At 41.5% G+C, this 14,280-nt stretch overlaps 1 long non-coding RNA gene across 1 annotated transcript in view; it reads right to left on the bottom strand.

The window, feature by feature from the left end:
* Positions 1 to 14,280, bottom strand: part of LOC311587322 — a 170,501-nt gene that overhangs the window by 52,446 nt on the left and 103,775 nt on the right. The window contains exon 2 of the long non-coding RNA XR_014775825.1: positions 2,000 to 2,079. This is a non-coding gene — a long non-coding RNA (uncharacterized lncRNA). The remainder of the gene's footprint in view (positions 1 to 1,999; positions 2,080 to 14,280) is intronic.

Below are 14,280 nucleotides of genomic sequence, written 5' to 3'. Positions count from 1 at the left end.
GCTACTTCACTATTCCTTTCCATTTTTATTTCTTGAAATTTTAATAACGGTTAATGTCTGGGTGTGTTCTTGTTTTGTTTTGTTGTTTGTTTTTTAAGCTTGTGACTGTCTGCTAGGGAATCCTAAGACTCAGTCTGCATTATCTTATTTGATACTTACAACAGCAAAAGAGGTAGGTAGCTTATGCCATGGTTTCCCATGTTCGTGAGATAACTTATGCTGATCAACGTCCCTCAGGAAATATTAGTCCGGAACTCAACTCCAGATCTCCTGACTTCCGATCCCTTCACTCTTGCTACTCCCTCACAATGTTCTTCTGACAGAGGTATCCTACACATCCCTTGTTCTGAGAAAAGCCATTTTCCCCCCAAGAGAGTGAACTGAGCAAAAAAAAAAAAGTAATAATAGTGAGGATACTTAAATTATGACAGCATAGTTTTCAGTGGCTCCTACTACAAAGGGAAACTGAACAGAGGATGCACCTATAAGAACATATCAATTAGACTTGATACTGAGCCACGGGCAATGAACAAGTAGTAAGTAAGCTCAGTGTTGTATTTCAGAGACCCATAGATCATCAAGCATGCTCTTCAGCCTGCCTAGCCATGCTGTGGTTCCTTTTTGTTAATACATATCTAGTCCCTTGTCAGCTTCACACAATGTAGTGTCTGCTGATAGCTGGCAAGTATTATCGATCACAAATTCATATCTTGGCAAGCTGATTATTAACTCATAAATAAAAGACCATGTATCTTCTCATATGCACTTGATGGACAGCATTTTGAGATGAGTAGTAGATAGAACCTGTCAAATATTTCATATGGCAACAGAAATTCCACTGAAAGGTTAGAATTATATGCTACAACATCATATTATGGGATGGACTCATCCCATATTACTGAGCTGCTGTTCTACAGTGGTCTACTTTACTCTATATAATATGACCTATGCTTTAACCAAAGCAGCTTAACTAAAAATATTTTTAAAAGTTTCTCTATGTTTGTGCAAATAATGTCCTTTTTGGCTCTTTTTCTTCTGTTTGTTTTGTCCTATTCTGGTTTGGTTTGGTTTTATTGTAATTTATTATTATTATCCAGATGCCTGTTGAAAAGACTGTAAGTTTGGATAAGAGGGGAGGCAAGGAAGATCTGGGAGGAGTTGGGTGAGGGAAAACCATGATCAGAGTATATTTTATAAAAAAGATATATTTTCAAAGTCTAGAGTGCTAACTATTACACCATAGAGCCAAATATTTTTTCAATAAAAGAAGAAATATGTCACATATAAAAATCTAGTTCTAAAATCTTAAATCCTATGAATAAGAGGGGATATAGTTAGTTAAATATTTTATATTTATATACAATGCACATCCATAAATTTTAATGACAGCATACTTTAATATTCCTACCCAGTCATTTTCATGAAAATTGGCCTCTCTGTATTACTATTTCAAGAAAAATAGGACCATTTTCAAAACTCAGTTATCTAATGAGCTACACGTTTCTTTTCCTCCGTTGTGTGGGATAAACAGAAACAGGTAAGAGAAATCAATTTTGGCAAAAAAATATTACTGAATGCCAGGAGTCTTTCGGTATTGCCTTTCACCATACACACTCCCATTGATTTACACCTCAATGCTGTGAATCAATAGAGAAGAACAGAGAAAGTATTTGACCACATAAAAAGTCTGATGGTCAGAAACTGGCAGGGAAAAAAAGCCTATTCATTGTCATTTATCACTCTAGGTACAGCGGACAAAAACAGTAGCCCCTCTGTTCTTTATTTTCAGCAGAAATACTTGCCCATTACCTCCCTCAGTCTCAGAACCAAGGCCATGTCCCTGGACATAGAAACCCACTTACCTGAACAAAGCATACTTAGTAATCAGAAGCAAGGCCCTGTGTGGATGAATGCCTATCAAGTGTGCATCTGCCAAGACCTCAAGTGTGCTGTGACTGCCTGACATGCGCACGAGTAGCACAGAGAATAATCCACCCACCTGTCCATGAGGGCTGCTCTTCACCTCAGTAGTCTCTCGCTTGTTGTTATCCGTGAGTTTAGGCGTATTCCGACCATGATCTAGAAACAACAAGTAGAAAGAAATGCTAACTTCTTGAGAAGACCAGAACAAAGCCCAAAGCTAGAGAGAATAAAGGCTTACCTCCTGCCATCTCTACAGAAACCATATACAGTACCCAAGACTTTTATTTGAGCTGAAAAAAAATAGACTGTGTACTACCTGCTGAACATGCCCCCACGGATAACTGGTCATACAAGACCTGCAATGCATCTAGAAGACTCAGAACAGAATGCATAGCCTTGAACTGTATTTGAAATGCTCAGTTCACACACAAAGTGTCTCATTTGGTGGAAGGTGGTTGGGCGGGGGGATGGCTCCTGAGTTTAGACTGTAACCTGACTTTGCACTGAAACTCTAACCACCTCTGTGCTCAAACAATGAAGAAACCATGAATCATCTATTGCAGTCATCTGTTGAGTTTATCTAAAACATAATAGGCTATCGCTACAAAATAAGAATGTCAATCCTACTCACTCTGTAAAATGCTTGCCTCTATGACATACTAACACCCCACAGCACAATGACCTCTTTAACGTCAGGCTTTAACTGTATTACTCTCCAAAAATATCTAGTGCATCCCATTACACAAAATAAAAGTTCAAAATCTGTTTTAGGACAAGCAAGACAGCTCAGCCAGTAAAGGTGCTTGCCCCCAAGTCTAACATTTTGTGTTCAATCCCCAGGACTAACAGTGGAAGAAGAGAACAGACTCCTACATGTTGTCTTCTGACCTCCACATGAACAACACACATACACACATACACACATACACACACACACACACACACACACACACACACACACCATGAACATAAAACAAGTCTATAAACAAATCAACAAATAAGTGTTGAAAAAAGAATGTTGTAAAAAGGTTTGTGACACTACACACCATAGCAGTGACAAAACTTCTGTAATTATACCAGGACCATCTGGCGATAAGAAGTAAGGTGCCAGGCACTCCAGAACCTTGAAACTTTAGCTAAGTGTGTGAAATTTAGAGAGATCTAGAAGGAGGAGGGAGGTCACTGGATCGTTAGAGGGAGTCCTTGAATCCAAAATGGCAGAGCTAAGTCTTGCTTTGGCTTTCTTTTGAGCAGGGTGGTCCTAGGCATAAGTATGCTTCAAGGTTACTCGGAGTTGGCCCTGCGTACAGCTGTAAAACATTTGACAGAAAACAATATGGGAAGTGAACAGTTCATGTTGTAAGAAATTAGGGAAATGTCCTAGAATCACATGAAAATGGAAACACAGTGTATCAGGTTCTGTGGGATGGAGCAAAGGCAGTTTGATCTAAGAAGAGTTTACTGGTTTGGATGTTTACATGTAACCCTGGGTGAGATTTCAAATGACTAAATTAATCATGCATGTTGGGAGTCTTGGGAAAACATGTACAAGCCAAACCAGAAAGAAAAATCTGTGCTAAAATTAATTAAATGAAGCCTAAAATAATGATAAATGGACCACTGCAACAAAGAGTAGGTTCTTTGAAAAGGTAAATAAGATCAACAAACTATTCAGTAGTTTTCAAGGCAAAGCATGGGCCCCAACTGCCCTAACAAGTTAGGTTTGGCCATTAAATTTGTCGATTAAGCATAGAAATAAAAATGTAAATAAGAGAACTCGGGCTGGAGAGATGGTTCAGCGGTTAAGAGGACTGACTGCTCTTCCAGAGGTCCTGAGTTCAATTCCCAGCAACCATATGGTGGCTCACAACCATCCACAATGAGATCTGGTGCCCTCTTCTGGCATGCATGTGTACATGCAGGCAGAATACTGTGTACATAATAAATAAATATTGAGAGAGAGAGAGAGAGAGAGAGAGAGAGAGAGAGAGAGAGAGAGAGAACTCAATGTGGCCACTTCAGAAAATGTTCAGTGTTCCGACCCAAGATCATCCTCCGGAAACTAACATGAGATTTGGGGTTTAAATAGAAGTCAAGAGGTAGAAGCAACTAAGCAGTCCTAATCATGGTGTGGTTCTGCCCATCACTGGACCACCATCGTATCCGCTCTGGTCTGTCATGCAAGAGTAAGTTCTTTATATCATACGAAATACCTTCCAGGGAGGCAGGTTTCTTCTCTCAAAAAGGTTTCTAGCCTTATTTTAAAGATATTTTCTTTTTATTATTTTATCTGGACATGTGAACAAATCCTTTAAGTGTCAACTTAAAGGCACACAGGAAAGCCAGAAGTCAATGTCAGATGTCTTCATCAATCACTCTGTACTTTACTTTGGGGATCAAGACCTCACAATGAATGGGGAACTCAAACTGGATAGACTTCTGGCCAACAAGCCCCCAGGGCCCAACTGTCTTTACTCCATATTTACTCCATAGTATCCTTACAAGTTACAAGTATGTTAGGTTGTGCTGTAGGTCACGGTTGGCATGGCCTACCCTCTACCTGGGAGCAGGACTTCACCTCTCCCAGAGATTTGCTATATAAACCAGACATTTTGGTTCCAGGGACTCCTTCTCCTCTCCTCTCCTCTCTCTCTTCTCCTCTCTTCTCTCTTCTCTCTTCTCTCTTCTCTCTTCTCTCTTCTCTCTTCTCTCCTCTCCTCTCCTCTCCTCTTCTCTTCTCTCTCTCTCTCTCTCTCTCTCTCTCTCTCTCTCTCTCTCTCTCCCTCTCTCTCTCTCCCTCCCTCTCTCTCTCTCTCTCTCTTTCTCTCTCTCCCTCCCTCCCTCCCTAACACTTCTTAGATCCTCAGACCTTACATAAACTTTACACTTTTCTGAGAAGGCAGCTGAAGCCTTGGTTTTTGTTTTTGAACTGATCTTCAAACCCATCAGAGGGAGAGGACATGAGGGAGAAAGGGGCAAAACTATAGACTGTTGGGCTTAATTTATCAGTATGGCCTAATGATGTTTATTATCTGGCCTGTAATTCATATTACGGTGGTATTTTCTAACCCGTTGGCAATCAATCATGACCCAGACTCCTGTTATATTTTAAGGTAGCCTTAGTTAACCTGGGGCAGGGCAGATATTAATCCCCTAAGCTACCTCCCATATTGGGACAGGTGTCCCATACCTGCCCCAATCCCATGCTATCTGCTTCTAATAATTTCTATCGCGCTACCTCCCATCCATAATCCCATCTCCTTGCTAATCATCTTCCTCAGAGCCAAACCCGCCATCCATGCCGGCCATGTGCTTCTTCCTTTCCCTAATCCATGGTCTGGCTTACTCCTTCCTCTCTTCCTCCTCGCGTCTTTCCTCTTTTCCAAAGTTCTCACTGTCTCCCAAAGCCTGGGAACTTTAGCCACGCCCATTCCATTGGACTTTTATTGGTCAAACAGGTTAGGATCTTAGGCAAAGTACAACTTGGGGTGCAGAGACAGCAAGCAGCAATTAGCATCAAAATACATCAGACCAACCTCCAACAACAGACAATATCTGATGAACAGAAATACAAGATCTTCAACAAAATACATACAAATTGAATTAATATGTCAAAATGCCAGGCATGGTGGCCCTCATGTGCAGTCCTAGCTCCTAGAAGACAGAAGCAAAAGAACTATACATTTGACTTGAGGCCAGCCTGGGTTACAGAGTGAAGCATGGTCTAAAATAATAATAATAATAGTAACAGTAGTAGTGGTAGTAAAAATCATGCCCCTTGATCAAGTTAATTTCACTCCAGGGATGCAAGGATGGCTCAAAGTATGTAAATCAATACATGTCATGTCACACACATAAATAAAAGCAAGGACAAAAGTCACATTTATTCAATACATACCCCAAAAAAACTTTTGATAAAAGTCAGCTACCCTGTACAATAAAGCCCTGAGGATAATAAGAATAGAGGATCAGGGCATGTCCAAGTTTAATTTGACCAAATCAGCTAAAGGAGAGATGGCTTTATTTGTCATAGACTACCATGTCACAGTCCATCACTGAGGGAAGTCAGGGCAAGAATTTGGACACAGGAACTGAAGCAGAGGCCATGGAAGTACACCATGCTTTCCGACTTGCTCCTTGTTCAAGGTCAGCTACATTGTTTATAAAGCTTAGGCCCAGCGGGGGATGGTAGTGCATGCCTATAATCCCAGCACTCAGGAGGCAGAGGCAGAGGCAGGTGGATCTCTGTGAGTTCGAGGCCAGCCTGGTCTACAAAGCGTGTCCAGGATAGCCAAGGCTACATAAAGAAACCCTGTCTTGGAGAGGAAAAAAAAAAGTAAGCAAGCCTAGGCCCATTGGCTCAGGGTGGCCCCACCCACAGTGAGTGATCAATTAGCAATTAAGGAAACACCCCCATAGACACAGGCCAATCCAAGAGAGCAAATTCTCAGTTGAGGTTGCTGCTTCCAGGTGTCAAACTAAAAACTGAGACTAATCATGACATGCTATTTCCAAATAATAAGCAGGCTCTCACAACAAACACATGGCCAAAATGTATTGAAGGAGAAAAATCTAGGAGACATCCATCTAAAACCAGCAATGAAAAATGTCTAACTGAAGACAGTCAACCAGGAGTCAAAACCATTATCCCAAATAACGAAGAAGAAGGCAGATTTGGTGCCTTTGAAAATCTGCCCTACTGCCCTCTCCTTTCCTCTGCCATCATTACCACCACTGTCTTGTGGCAACACAATTTCATCCCATCAAAGAAGAAAATTAGCTAAAGAGGCTAGGGTATCTTTCCCTTAAAAAAAAAAAGAAACAAATCAATCAGTAATTTCAAAACAGCCTTCCAAAAAGTAGCAATGAAACATCACTTCAAGTACATATATTGTGTCCTAATGGAGTGTTTCCTAAGTGGTAAAATGTGGTGGTGCGAGAATACGTCTCAGAATGAAAGAAATGTCCCAGTTCATATGAAAATGCTAACTCAATTAGAGCGTGATTTCTCCATATTTGAAAAGAAACAAAATGCTTTTGTGAACCAGAGGCGCGATAGATCTTTCATGATGGCAGTGCAGGCCCGATTCAACTTTCAAAGAGCTGTGTGTGCTGCTGGTTCCAGCCGCAGCTTCCCAGAACCTATCATGTGCTCGCAGACCATGCCCTAGCCATTCTTTTTTCCTGGCTGGACCCTCATTTTGCAAGGGTAACAAGGGAAGGACACGCACACAGAGAGGCCTGGGGAGGCACGAGTGATAGTGGCCACTTCATAGCCCTCCTCAGCAGCTGCAGATGGTTCAACTAAGGGTTGAAAGAGGGACCACCCAAGCACTGAGGAGCTGGGAAGTACAGTTTCTTTGAAAAGCAATTGTCTGCAAGAAAAAGCTTCTTACAGAAAAGGGAGAACCCAATCCTGCCTAGGAACGAATTCCCGGCTGTAACTCTTAGCCTGTTGCAAGGTGGCTAAACAGAGTGACGTCCGTTCTGCATCACTTCTTCACAACAATTGATGTCTTCATTTGCTCAACCGTGAGTATAATCTTACTGGATTTGAGCCTGCCCAATATTAAAATGTCTACCTGGGGACCACTCAGGACAACTACACCCTTTCTGTGTAATGCATGCTTACTCTTGACCAAAGCAGCACAAAAGTCCAACCAAACGGGATCATGAGAGACTTTAAGAGTGAGCTTAGTGAGAGCAAAGCCCCAGCCACTGTTCACGGTTTCACTTATCCAGTCAACCACAGTACAAAAACATTAGGTGGAAAATTCCAGAAAAAGCAGATGGTAAGAGTTTAAACTGTGTGCCATTCAAGGTAACATATTGACATCTTAGGTCATCCAGTTCTGTTATGCATGGGACATGAAGGTTTCCTCCTTGTTTACACTATCCACCCATTACTATACAAAGGACAACTCTGGGAGGGAGGGAAGGTACGAGAGAGAGAGAGAGAGAGAGAGAGAGAGAGAGAGAGAGAGAGAGAGAGAGAGAGAACATGTTCATAAACTTTTTATTATATTTATTATAGGATATTGTAATTGTTATATTTTACTGTTCTTAGTCTGTTACTGTGTTTAACTATAATTTCGTTTTATTTTATTGTTCTTATTCCTTTACTATGCCTAACTACAACTGAATATTATTGCAAATATATAATCTAAAGGAGGAAAGTAGACATAGGGTTTAGTACCATCTAGTTTTTCAAACTCTTGGGCATGTGTCCTTTAGGTAAGGAGCCACAGGAAAGGGGTCAATAGAAGACAGCACAAAACCATTTTGCACAGAGATCCTTCTGGAAAAAATGTTAACTGTGTTCACCATTTATGAACTAACAACAATTATAAATCAGAATCCCAAGTGCTCTACCACAATTTTCTATATTCCCAGCGCAAAAAAATTATAATTCAAAGAGCTAAAATTTTACACTGGTCTCAGTGAATACCAACACATAACAAGACAAGTTCACAGATTCACCAAAGTCAGTTAATCTAAAATAATTTTATTTTTAGAATATATTCATATTTTACATAGTTTATTAGGGGGAGGGGAATGGTGGTGCACAATTGCCATAGCACGTGTGTGGAGGTCAGAGGACAATTTCCAAGAATCAGTTACTTTCTTCTACTACATGGATCCTGGGGATCAAACTCAGGTCGTCCATCTTGGAAGCCAGTGTCTTTACACACTGAACTACCTCACTGGCCATCACAAATAACTGTAAAAACTTAGCACATCATGTAACAACTTTAACGTCAGCACGTAAATGTGTTTTCCTGTTCCTTTATACATTCTTAGGGTGTGTTTAAGAAAGGTGGTCAGTTCTCTTTATGCAGAAGTGAAATCTGTAGTATAATGATGTGTTCAGCTTAGATTTCCTGAAAGTTCACTGAGACTTTTAAGGGATATTTGTAAAGCACTCAGGGTGGCTACAAAACCTTTGGTTCTTACAGGGTTATTGTGTCAAGCCTTGCCAGTCATCTTCACACTCCCAATCTGCTACCCATTTTTAGTGATCACCTTCCTGGGCCTTTACAAAGTGCTGAACATAATCCTTTCACATAAGCTAACTTTACAATGAAACCACATATGTGCAAAGATCACTGTACACCTCGGTGGCAGCCACAGGTCATCTCTGCATCCTGTAAAGTACACGGCAGTATGTTACAACAGCAAAGGGGCAGAATTCTCAGTTCAAATACCACATCTTTCAATCAGAGTAAACGTGTGTAATTCAGTTCTGCTTTCAGAAACATCCGTTCTCCCTTTGTAAAATGATAGGACAGTCTGAGATCAGAAATGTTTAATCTATAATCCTATGAGTTTTATGTAACTGCTATTCCCAGAAGACAACTGCTCCATCTCAATAAAGAGCTCACCAGCTCGCCCTCGGGAGCCTATAGGAAGAGAGGCACGAGGCTCTCTATTTTATATGCCAGACTTCTGAATGTCAGTTGTTTTCTGGCCTTAAAAAAGATAATGGAAACATGTAAATGACATTCGAGTAGCGGCCAGTTTTCATTTTCTTCTCTTTCTTTTATACCATTGTTTGTGTGGAAAATACTTTTAAAATACAACTTTTTTATATTGCCCATCATAACTAGTGAAACACTGAACACCCAAGTTACCAAAATCTGCTGGGAGCCAGGCATGGTGGCACACACCATTAATCCTAGCCCTTGGAAGACAGAAACTGGCATATCTCTGTGAGTTCAAAGCCAGCCTGGTCTACATAGTAAGTTCTAGGCCAGTCAAGGGTCTCATACATAATTAGACACTGCCCTCCTCCTCACCATCCCCCCTCCCAAAAAAGCTTACTGGAATTAGACCTTGGTCTCAATATAAGATAATTGTGATGTGCTTATAATTTAAAATACATATCCTCATTAGTCAAGAATTTTTTTAAGGAAATTTAAAAAAAAAATTCTGGATGCCTGATTTTGGTGTTCTCTCCCAAACGTATTCCCATTTGCAGATTTGTTTAATTTTTGTGTTATTTAATTGACTGAGAGGGGTTTTCCCTGTGTATCCCTGAACTAGAACTCACTAGATAGAGCAGGAGTCTCAAGTGGCCAGCTAGCTGCCTGCTTTTGCCTCCGAGGACCATTTGCAAATCCTTCCCAACAGAGCTTTACAAATGAACTTAACCTTGTAGTTTCAGGTTAATGCTACATTCAAAGGACAAGAGATGGGGGGAGGAGAGAGGGGGGGGGGAGAAATAACCAGGACAGGAGAGGACTCCATGGCTAAAGTGCTTACTGCCCAAACATAAGAAGTAGCAGAGTCCAGAGCCACAGTGTGCACCTAAAACTGAGAGTGTTGGCAGATGGCTGTAATCACAGCATTGAGAAGCAGAGAAGGCAGACCCCAGCAGCTTTGCTGGCTAGCCGGTCTAGCCAAATGGGCAGGCTCTAGATTCAGCAGAAGACCTGTCTCAAAAACAACATGAGGTGTGATAGCAAAAAACATGTGATGTAAACATCTGGCCTCCACATGTGTGTACATACACACACACACACACACACACACACACACACACACACACACACACACACACACACACGAAGGACCAGGACAGGTGGCCACACACAGAAGGGTAAAGATGCACAGCCCAAGAAAGATACCCCAAAGCCTGCTATGCCTCCAGAAGTTCCAAAGGTTTGTAATAAAGAATTCTATAAACCTGAAGAGCTTTGAAGTGTTTAACTAGTTTTTAATGTAAGCAAACACACACAGTTCTCTAAGCTGCTCTTGTTCTGGATCCGTAGCCTGATAAAAATGTCCCATCATTGGTACTCACAACAATTTAATGGCTTAGGTAAGATTATATTCCTTGGAGGCAGAAGGCAGCTGCAATGCAAGGCTCAAGTTCCCAAAGTTCAGATAGTTTTAGAACATTAAAAATATTTCCCATAGGAAGAATTAATTTCTCTCAGGCCAAAAAAAAAAAAAAAAAGGAGAATTTCTTCAATTAGTCCCATGTTTTGGACGGAAACAGTAGAAATTCTCAGTCCCATAGGTGACTCTTGCAGAAAAGCTTAAACCGCCACTTTCCCAAGAGGCCCAGATCTAGGTCTGTTAGAAGTGTGTGAACATGAATATATGTAGGCAATTTACATATTCATTGCACAGTTTACATAGACTGACAATGGCCAGGCAGTCTATTCCCACACTCTTTTCAAGTCCACAATTTATTGCCGCTACCTGTAAGCTGGATGGTTTGAAAGTTCGTCCATCTATGTTGTTTCTTACTCAGATGCTGCTCTTGCTCTGGGTCCCCAGAGGGAGAGGCACAGTGCTTAATTCACAGAATCAGACACATGCAGACTTAGGCAGGTCCTGACAAAGCCATTCAAAATATTTCTTCACCCCTTCAAAGGTGGTCGGGAAATGTCATCCTGACAGTGCTCAGAACCCTGGCCTCCTGAGAACTGCTCGAAGGCACAGGCTTTGGGGTGTGGAGTAATTGGGCATTGTCCCAGCTCTGCTGCCCACTGGCTAAAATCATGCAAGTGGTTGAGACTATGGAGACTTTACATTCCCCTCTGCGAAATGGGAGTCAAAGACTTTTTCACAGGGTTATGAAAATGAGTGGAGGGACCTCTAATGTGTTCACTGTAAAGTCCAGACTCAGTTCATCTCTGCTCCAGAATACCAACTGTCTTTGCTGTGTGGCTTTGGCTTTCGGTAGCATCCAAAGAAGTCCAAGGGACCTGCTCCTGAGTGAATGTAATATAATCATCCTCGTGTCCCATGTCAGCATAAAACTAAGGAAATTCATAGTGTGGGGTTCACATTTCTTTTTTTTTCCCCCCAGGTGGTAAAAAAAAAAAAAACCTGCTAGCTCAGAGAGGCAGAGAAAGCACCCAGCTGAACTTCCTACTCAGCTCACATCCCATGGAGAAGGCCCAAAATGCTCACTAGGTCAGCTGACAGCCCAGGAGGAAAAGGCCAAAGACTTGCTAGCTCAAGGCCCAAAAAGCCAAAGGCCAAGGGGCTGAGGAGCTCAAGAGCTAGGGAGCAGACAACCAAAGAGCTAACGAGGTAAAATCCCTAAAGTAAAGCCCAAGAGCTAAAAGTGCCAAAGACCCCTTCTACTTCTACACAATGTCTTAAATACCCCTCAACTCAAAGTCCCTCTTACTCTTTAATCCCTGCCAACTGGTTTCTTGCTCTGGCTCTTGACTTTATTAGATCCCATGTACACATAGCTCTTGGATTGAAGGTGTGTGTAAGGCTGGCTGAAATACACTTTAATCACCTGCTTACAATAAACAGAAAGTTCTTAGATTAAAGGTGTACTAAGGCTCAACCACAAGAAACAGGAATTTACAGTTCAGTCTCAGGGATTGCAATGGGATAAAAGTAGGTTTTTACAGTTCACAATTTCATGGACCACATTGAGATCAGAAATCCTGCAACATTTCCCTCTTTTTGTCTAAATAAAAGATGGTTTCTATATCAATAAAAGTTGTACTACCTAGTAAAAAAACACACATTCATAATTTCTAGTCCATAGTATTTGGCAACCTTGGAGAAAGTATTCTACAATATATCCTATCCTGGTGAGTCCAAAGTTCTGTGCCTAAATCATTTTGTATAAAAACTTGCATGACCAATCAAAAACCGTCTTTAGACCTAAAACATCTTAAAGCCTAAACAACTAAGTTTAATTGCATAGTGTGGGAGTCACATTTCTTGGCAAAAATAAACAAAAAACAACAACAACAACAAAAAAAAACCTCTTTAGCTAAAGTTATTAATCCATTGGTCAAAACACCAACCTCCCATCACAGTCCTTCTATATATGTCACCATGTCCTTCTGTACTACCCCAGATACTGTCATGGTTCTCAGTCCTTTCAGTACACACTTCTCAAAACAACTACATGAAGCCAGATATGATGGTGTGGCGATATACTCCTTCAGTCATACCATTCAGGAGGCAAGGACGGTGGATCCATGAGTTTGAGGCCAGTATGAACTATAGAGTGAGTTCCAAGCCAGCCATGGCTATATAGAGAGAGCTATCATAGATGATAGACAGACAGACAGACAGACAGACAGACAGACAGACAGACAGACACAGATAGATAGGCAGGCAGGCAGGCAGACAGACAGACAACCACATGAGGAGGATGGGGAGATGGCTCCATAATAGTTTGGAGTCCCAGCATCCACATTAATGCCTGGGAAGACACAGAGCCTATCTGTAACTTCAGTGCTCAGAGAATGCAGACAGGGAATACCTGGAGCTGCCTAGACGGACTAGCTGTTAATACCCTGTTCTCAGTGAAAAAGGTAGAGGGTAATCCAGGAGAAAATCTCGCATGTTCACTGACACAGATGTAAGCTCACATCGCACGTGCACACCCACCACACCCGCATAGGCATACAAAAAAAATAAAAAGAAACAGCTATATGGGTGTAAGCTGTTTCAGAAATAAATTATAATTCAACATTTATTTTTCCCACTTAAAAAGGGTTCAAGAACTAAAACTCAATGGTGGAAGGAGGGAAAAGGCACAACCCAGCCTGTGGCTGCTTTTAATTTGAGGCATTTCGGTGTGGTTGTTTCTCAGAGTCACTGAGAGCTAACAGTACAGTGTGATTGTGCCTAGATGAATTTCCCATGACAAGCGACATTGGCTCATCACTTGTGGTCCTGCTGGGGTGCCAATGTTTTTCTTTCTCCCAAGCTTGGGGCGGGGGACGGCATGGAGCATTTTTTTTTTCCTTCTTGGGACATTTGTTTCCAATTTTGCAAACACTGTGTATGTGGTTATTTTTGTAGCTCTGTTAGGAGAGTGCCTGGCATTTGGGTTTTCTGGTTGGAGTTAATTATAAATCATTAGGGTTGCAGTGCCCACAACAAAGTCCCTGGACCTTGAAGCTCAGTTGTTGGTGATCTCCCGAGTCCTACCCAAAGCCCCCATCTCTTGCTAAAGCATTCCAATTCTCATTATGGAGGAGGAGGGGGTAGGGTGTTATTTTAAGATGTTTTCATTGGCTCTTAAATGTAAAGCTTGAGTTTCAAGTTCCCCCTTTTTTTTTTCCCAGAGCAAGATAAACTTTGGGGGTTGTAAATCATGGGACTTGTGTGTCATTTGAAAGGATCCCATGTTTTGAAGTCAGTCCAGTCACCTCTCCAACGGCTCAAGGACGTGCAGAGACTTGCCTACGCATGGTAAAAAGGGGCCCTTTCAGTAGCACTGGGCCTATGCCCAGATCGGTTGCTTTAGAATGATAGATCATGTCTGTTTTCACCCACATACACACAGCCACCTCACATTTATAGAAACAGCACTATGACCTGACCAATAACTTCAGGGCCAGCCGTGAACAAAACTAGCAG

The sequence above is a fragment of the Acomys minous genome, assembly GCF_964271855.1.
Source record: "Acomys minous genome assembly, chromosome: 16".
Taxonomy (NCBI): Eukaryota; Metazoa; Chordata; class Mammalia; order Rodentia; family Muridae; genus Acomys; species Acomys minous.
Note: the sequence above shows the minus strand (reverse complement) of the source record. Positions and strands in the feature narration are given on the sequence as shown.